We start from the raw sequence: 8,237 nt of genomic DNA, 5'->3' as shown, positions 1-8,237 counted from the left end.
CTACCGAAGATGCCTTCGGTACGTTTCACTTCAGAGGCTCACCGGACACGGTTAGCCGCCTTACTTCGTTGCCCCCTCTCCTCCACCCGTTTCCTTGCACGAGCCCACCTAGAGACCTCCTTCAGCCACTTTGGGCTGCTCTTTCTCACACTCCCTTCCAGGCACGGAAGGGAGCTCACGTTCACTTACCTGCGCCCCGTTATTACTTGCGTCTGTTAGGAGAGACCATTTTTGGGCGCCCTGAGCCCAATAACTTGACCAACACTGAGCTAGCGATTCTCGCGGGGTACCTCAACATTGACTACGGTTCCCCGTTTGTTCTAAACATTGCTTATCTGGTAGCTCAGCATTGGAACGGTATTGGGACTCGGGTCAAGACCGCAGTTGTCTGCGGCGGGCTGGTTACTAGGATTGCCCGCCACCTTTACCCTACTGACCCTTCACTCACTGCACCCGATGAGGTGGCCTACCTTGACCCGGATGCCATGGCAACATTGACCTGGTTCCCAAAGGCGAAGGGGAGTGCGAGGACGTGGAAGATTGGTAGTTCCACGTCTGTCACCTTGCCGTGCTCTACCCTTCCGCCACTTTCACCACTCCCTACTGCTGCTGAGGGAGCGAGGCCACCTCCACCTACCTACCACCTTACCTTCACTCCCTCTTCTTCTACGAAGAAGAGGAAGCGGGAGGCCGGAGCATCTTCTAGCTCCCAGGCTCAGACTCAGGCCCAGGTTGGACCGACACCCACGCCTCAGCCCACACCCACACCCACTCACACTCCACCTCCACTTGACCCTCCTTCTGGCTCGGTTTTCCCGGCCAACTTTGTCTGCCCTCCTGCTTTAGAGGCGCCCGCGGTCACGGACCACGGGCGTCGTGATGCCTTGTCTCCGGATTTGTGCAGGTACCTTACTGAGATGAGACGGGATATGGCTTTGGCTGTATTCCCGCTCTACGAGTTCCACATCCGAGCCCGGCGACCGATTCCAGAGGGGTGGCCGCATCCTTCCTTCTACCGATACCCAGCGGACGGGTACCCTCCACTATCCTCTGACTCAGATGAGGAACCGGAGGAGACAGAGGTAGCACGGGAGGTGCGGTTACGGGCAGAGCAGGCGGCGGCGAGAGCTGCCAGAGAGGAGGCGAGTGACCCTCCGTTCGTACCCGGTCCGGATGATCAGCCTGGAGATGACGACTGAGTCTCCCTCTTGTTTGTTGCTGGTTTGGGGAGACGGTTTTGTTGAGTCGGAGTACCTGAGAGACAGTGGTGCCGACGACGAGTAGCTACTGGCCTACTCACTTCCCCAGTTTTCTGGCTGGTTTGGGGAAGTTCGTGTTTTGTATGTCCTTTCACTCTTTTTATTTCGTCTCCTTTATTTTTCTTTTATTGGTTGTATACCCCCATCCCCCATGTTACTGCTGGTGTATGCTGGAGGACAACGAGGGCGTTGTCCGTTTTGGTTTGGGGAGGGTATTGCATCCTTTTGAGTCTGCATCTGCATTTGTTTTGCATTCACGTTTAATTTTTCAGTTTGCATTTGTTGTTTATTTTCAAAAAATCAAAAATTCAAAAAAAAATTAGAAAATGTAAAAAATTCAAAAAAAAAATTTCACGTTTATTTTTGCATTTAGGTTGAGTCGGAACGGTAGATTCCCGTGATGAAATTGCACTTGACTTGTCGATTTACTTGAGCCTTGCACTTTATTGATGGTTTTTAGCTTTGTCATACGCATAGTCTACGAATTTCTGTTCAAATAATAGCTGACTGTTTAGACTTGACCTGATAAACTGGCAAACTACTTAAAAATTCTGAGTTTCTAGAGCCATAACTGGTGACATTCATGACCAGTTCATTAGGAATTTTGAGTAGTACTCCTTGCATAGCATGTTCGTCTCATTTGCACATTTATGACATTCAATTTCTCGTCAAATGCACATATTCGGGTCTGCGGTTGGTGTCACATGCAGGGAGGGTCTTGCAATTTCCCTTTCTTTACATTCTTCACCCATTTAGCTCCACATTGACCAAAACTTGCCTTTTTGACCCATTAGCCACATTCCAAACTAAGCCTGCCTAGTCAAGCTAGTTAGTCTGTCCTTTTGTGGTATGTTTTCAGTTGCAGTTTGGTCCGTAATTCTCATTTGGAGTTGGTGTTTGAATTAAGGAAAGAGGAAGAAAAAAAAAAAAATGTTGAAAAAAAAGAAGAAAAACGTGAAGTAAGGAAGAAAAGAAAAAAAAAAAAAGAAAATGAAATGAAAATGATGAGATTCACGTGAAACAAAATAAAAAGAGATAGATTGTGAAAAAAGTTGGACCCTCTTGTCAGAGTTGAGAAGATGCTCGAAGATGTACAATCGACAAGAGGGTTGGTTGTTTCAGTTAGTTATTTCAGACGGTGTTTAAAAAAGGGAACTTTGTGACCGTCTAGCTCCTCCACTCTTATTCCATATTTTTTGAGGAGATTGTGTTTCCGATCTAGTGAGTTTTGTGCCAAGTGAAGGGCACTGTGTTAGTTTTTCATCGGTTTGAGATCCGGATGGTTTATTATGGTCCTGTTAGGAACTAGCTTGACGCTTTTACCTCCACATTTCCATAACTTGTTTAGCCTTTTCTCACCTGCACCTCACTATTCCCATATCATTTGCAAACCCTCGGCTGTGACGGACATTATTGGTTGGAGTGTGTGCATTAGTACTTGAATTGTCTTTCATTTTTGTTGCATGCATGCTATGTAGGTCGTGATTAGGCGAGTGACTGTCTTTTCTTCTCTCTTTTACATATAACATTTGCCCTTTGCTTCATGAGAGAAGAGTGACCACGTGAGAGTCCGGTTTTGTTGGTCTTGCAAGGTCGATAGGTCGACTTTATTTCGAACGACTTATAATTCGTTTGCGTATTGACTGTCTAGCTTTAACTGTTGATTTTTGTTGCATTAAAGTGGTTCAAGTAGACAAGTTAGGCTAGCTCTGAGTTATCATTTCCGTTCCATTAGTTTAGTTTTGAGTTTACTCGAGGGCGAGTAAAGGTTTGGTTTGGGGAGATTTGATACGTGCCTAATGTACGGTCTTTTTGGCCTATTTCAAAGCACGTATTTCCATGCATTTATGTCTTTTTTTTATAGTATTTTGCCCCGAATTGGCTACTTTGGTGTATTTTGTCCTTTTTGTAGGGATAATCGCGAAAGAAGCGAAACCATGCTCCATTTCGTCCTTTTTGCATGCATTCAGAGGAGACGGGATTGTCCCAGAGTGAGTTGCTGCACTTGAAGTGTCGTTGCACGCATTACGAAGCATTTGGGTGAAGACGTGAGCTGAGTTGAAGACCCAAGTGGTCTATCGAGTTAACAGGTGGTCTATCGAGCAGTTATAGGACGATCGAGTGGTCCCTAAGCTTCCCAAGTCCTCGATCGAGTCACTCCTTACTCGATCGAGTAAGCTGCCTTTGATCAAGTCCTCGATCGAGAACCATGCTCCTCGATCGAGGGACTTCTGCTGAAGAATGTGGTCGATCGAGTGGGTTTGCCTACTCGATCGAGAGGATTTCGTCTGTGGGCTTTAATTAGTCCGTGTTTTAGTATACTCCGCATAAACACTTAGGCTTTTCGGCTATATAACCTATGTTTAACTAGGTTATTAGTCATCTTTTAATTCTTTTACTATCTTTTTACTCTTATCACTTTTTACTCTCTTTTATCTTTATTCCTTCACATTAGCCTACTGTTACTTTCCGACGTTGGATTGCTTTGATCGGATTTCGTTCTTTACGCCGGAATTTCTCGGATTGTAATTCTCTTTTCCTTTTTAATAATAATTAACCTTCCTTTGTTGTTTTAATTCCTGTTTTATGTTATTGTTTTGATTTCTTCTTGCCCTAATTATTATCATCGCTTTTTATCATTATTTCGCTATGTTTTCTGCTGGGAATTTACATGCTGTTAGTTTATCAATAGATATGAGTAGCTAATCTCCCTTCATGTTGGGATTAGGGGATCTACGGTAGGACGATGACGACGTAGTAAATAAATTAGACGAATTGGTTAAAGAGATTCTGTCACTATAGCAATATAACTGTAATTATCGACCTAGTTGAGTGCACGCTTCTATGTCACCCATTAATCTGGCTACAATTAGTCCTGGATCGAAAGATTGGATTAAATAGGCCTGCTATAAACAGTAGACTGCCCTAGCAAGGACGAAAGTTAAGTTAGTGGTATTTTAGGGTGGGAAGTGGACCGAAAGGACCTTCTAATATCCGTCTCGCATTAGTTCGTCTGAGTCATTTGCTGCTAAGTTGTTGAACTACCGTAGTGAACCGAGTTCCCGACATGTCTTCCTCTTATTGATAGTTTTAAATCATTCCTCTCGCTTTACTGCTCTTTCCTTATTTCTCTTTCTTTCAACTCCGTAGTTTAGAACCAAAAATTAATCAACCCAATTGTTACCATAGAATTAGAGATAAACAGCTGTAGTTGCATTCCTCCCTGTGGATTCGATACTCGACTGCCTCTACTACATTTTTAGTTGAGACCGTTAGGTTTATTTTTGACAGGTACGCGACAGACGTGTCAAATCACATCCCATTAATTGCAATATTCTAAACAAGTTAAGCATAATGATTTAGAAACCCGAAACAACATGGGCAAAGAATAAAGCAAAACATGGATGAGATTTACATGACGGCGTAGCATGGAAAACTTTATATGAACCTTTAAGCTCTTGCATGATCTTTCGACTTATGGACTCTCACGGTGCACTCAAACTCCTTTTTTTATGTGAAAGGACAATTTTGTGAATAAACACTCAACTATCCTCGACTTATAATAATGTGCCCGCAATCTAATATGGTAATCAATCAAAACTAGTAAGCAAAAGCAATCATATGCAAGCATGATAAAGAAGCCAAATGGGTAGGAAGAAGTCAATATATAATGGGTAAGAAAGAGGGACAAATGAATTATGGACCGTGGAGCTAATGTCAAGCTAGCAACAACCAAATGTAAGGATGCTCAATCCCAATTCTAACCCAATTTTGCAATTTTAATCATAAGTAAACTCTCCAAAATATGTAAATAATGCATGAGAGTTTCTAACATCAACATTTTTTTTTCTTTTCAATTCATACTTTTTTTTTTCATTTTCATATCATGCTTTTTTTTCATTTCTTTTTTCAACTTTTTTTTTCTCAATTTTTCATTATTTCTTTTCATCATCTTTCTCTTTCATTTTTTTTCTTGAGCATTAAGACCAAGCTCACATGATATTCAAACTTTGAAACAAATCCCAAATGAGCACCCAAACACAACTAATCAAAGCTACTACCTCAACAAGGTAGACAATTTTATATGTAGCCAGGGATGAATTTTGTGAAGGGGTTCAAAGAGGTAATTTTAATTATGTGAATGGCTCCAAAATGTTATAACAAATGAATGCATGTTTACAAAGAGATGACATGAGAACCATACTTGTGCATTTTGATGAAACACACATCATAAGGAGACACCTACACTCACCTAAGAGAGACCGGATATGGATGCATCGGTCTAAAGAGGCTCTACCTTACCAATTTGTAGCTTGCCAATAGTCAAGATCAAGCTTACTCGGTTTATTTTCCATCTCTCACCTACTATGGCAAGACATCCCCATGTAGCTATTATCCCAACATATAAGAACAAATAATTAGCCAAAAGCTATCATTAGGATAAGCAAATAGGAAAGTAGGTGACAAGCAAGCAAAAAGCACAAAATTTCTCTCAAAAATTTTCAAATTTTCTACACTACATGCAAACTACACTACAATGCAAATGCAAATTTTCTACACCACATGCAAACTACAGTACAGTGCAAATGCAATCTCCCCCCAAGCTAAACACAACATTGTCCTCAATGTGCCAAAAATTAAATTACTTAACTAAACCATAAAAATGGCTCAAAGCACATAAACAAGAAGGACAAGAGGTCATATTTAATGGGTTGCGAGAAACTAAACTAAAATGCAAAGCAAATAAAACTTACTCGACTCGCTAGCCTCCCCCAAGCTAGTATGAATACGGGGGAAATGATGTTTGATTGTGATTTAAAGTGAAGAATAGTGAAGAAATGAGAGAGTGAAGAGGAGAATACCGTCGGGGTAGCTGATGGAATGATAGAGAATTTTTTGCTCTTTTACCCGAATAAGAAAAACGCCAGAAAAATGCCAACTCATGTCCCCGATCGGGGTTGACCAGTCCTCGCTGCTTTTGCCTTTTGCTTCTTTATTTTATTAATTCCGTCCCGTTTTTTGAAAACTGTGTCCCTGAATGGGGTTCTTACATAGGGAAGCGTGCTATTTTCTCCTCTAAGTCTCCTTTCTTCATCTTCACCAATAAATCACAAAAAGAAACATCGTCAAGTCGAGTATTTTATTACTAATCTACGAAAAACAGTAAATTGCGGAAAATTAAAAAGAAAATGAATAAAAGAAATTAAAAAGCTTGGTTGCCTCCCAAGAAACGCTGGTTTAACGTCCCGCACAAAGTAAGAAGCTATTTGATCAAGTTTCGTCATTGAGCTCGCCACCAACCAAGCTCCATTTCGTAGCTCATTTTGCATTCCACAACCATTTGAAATTTTTCAAATAAAATTTCCTTTTCTTTTTGGCACTCTTAGCAATAGTGCCCTTAGCATCGTCACCAACAAAACAAACATCACCAATATCTCCCTCCAACGGATCTATCAGTAAGGATCCAAGCGTAGTAGAGGCATTAGAAGAGTCCACAGTGCTAAGTAAATAACAAGACTCTTGTAACATTGAGCTTCTAATAGTGTTGTTTTTGCTAAAGGAAACCCGGGCATCACCCACTTCTAACGTCAGCCTCCCATTTTTTACATCAATTAGCCCACTTGTGGTGCGTAAAAATGGCCTCCCCGATATAATTGGGGTTTGTGAGTCCTCCGCTATAACTAGTATGAGGAAGTCAACGGGTATGAAAAACTTGCCAACTTTGACGGGTACATCTTCTAAGACACCTAATGGTCGCTTTAAAGAACGGTCCGCCATTTGCAATGTGATACTTGTGCATTTTAAAGCACCCATGTTAAGTTTTTCACAAATTGAATAGGGCATGACACTCACACTAGCACCTAGGTCGCAAAGAGCCTTATCAATGGTATATGTGCCTATAGTGAAAGGAATAGAATAACTACCGGGGTCCTTAAGTTTCGGGGGAGACTTATTTTGTAAGAGTGCACTACACTCTTCGGTGAAAGCAATGGTCTCAACCTCATTGAAGGATCGCTTCTTTGAGAGAATTTTCTTCATAAACTTTGAGTAGGAAGGGACTTGGGTAAATAATTCAATAAATGGGACGGTGACTTGTAAATTCTTACAAACTTCCAAAAAATTACCGAACTTACCTTCCTCCTTGTGCTTTGCTAGACGATGGGGAAACGGTACTTGAACAACTTCCTTTGGAGGAGCATCCTCCACATCTCTCACTTTTACTTTCTCATTCTCAATGGGAACATCCACCTTTTTTGAAACGGCATCACTCTCCTTAGCATTAGGAGAGACTTCCTCAAAAATCACCTCGTCACTTTATTTGGGCATATGGGGCTCAACATTCATGGCATCAAACTTGCTCTTTTCTCTTTAGCATCATTAACCGATGAGAAAATGGCACACGATCTTTAACAAGAGGCTCTTCACTAGCCTTATTTTTGTCATTTCCCCCAAGCTTGGCCTTTTTAAAAACCACCTCGTCATCCAAGGTCATGAAGGGTCCATCATAACTTGTACCACTTCTTAAGGACATAGAATTAACGGTAGCATGTGGTTGCTCACCTTGAGGTGGTAATTGACCGGTTTTCCTTTGAGAGCTAGATGAGGCTAGTTGAGCCATTTGTTGCTCCAACATCTTAATTGCGGCATTATGAGCCCGATCACTCTTTTGGATTTGTGCCAACAATTCCCTTTGAATTTGAGTCATCATAGCCTCAAGCTTTCCTCCTCCTTGGTTGTTTTGTTGGGCATTTTGACTTTGATTTTGTTGGTAGTTTTGTTGTGGGGGCCTTTGTTGATTTTGATAACCCGGTGGAGGATTATACTTTTGTTGTTGAGGGACATAGGAATTTTGTTGTGGTGGGGGTTGAGGGTTAAGCACATTGTTGCTAGTATAAGAAAAGTTCAGATGGAATTTTGAATTCGGGTTATAAGTGTTGGAAAATGTACCTGGTGGATATGAACTTTGTCTTAGAGCTT

The sequence above is a fragment of the Silene latifolia genome, chromosome 2 (assembly GCF_048544455.1).
Source record: "Silene latifolia isolate original U9 population chromosome 2, ASM4854445v1, whole genome shotgun sequence".
In the NCBI taxonomy this organism is placed as follows: domain Eukaryota; kingdom Viridiplantae; phylum Streptophyta; class Magnoliopsida; order Caryophyllales; family Caryophyllaceae; genus Silene; species Silene latifolia.
This window is presented reverse-complemented; position numbering follows the sequence as displayed.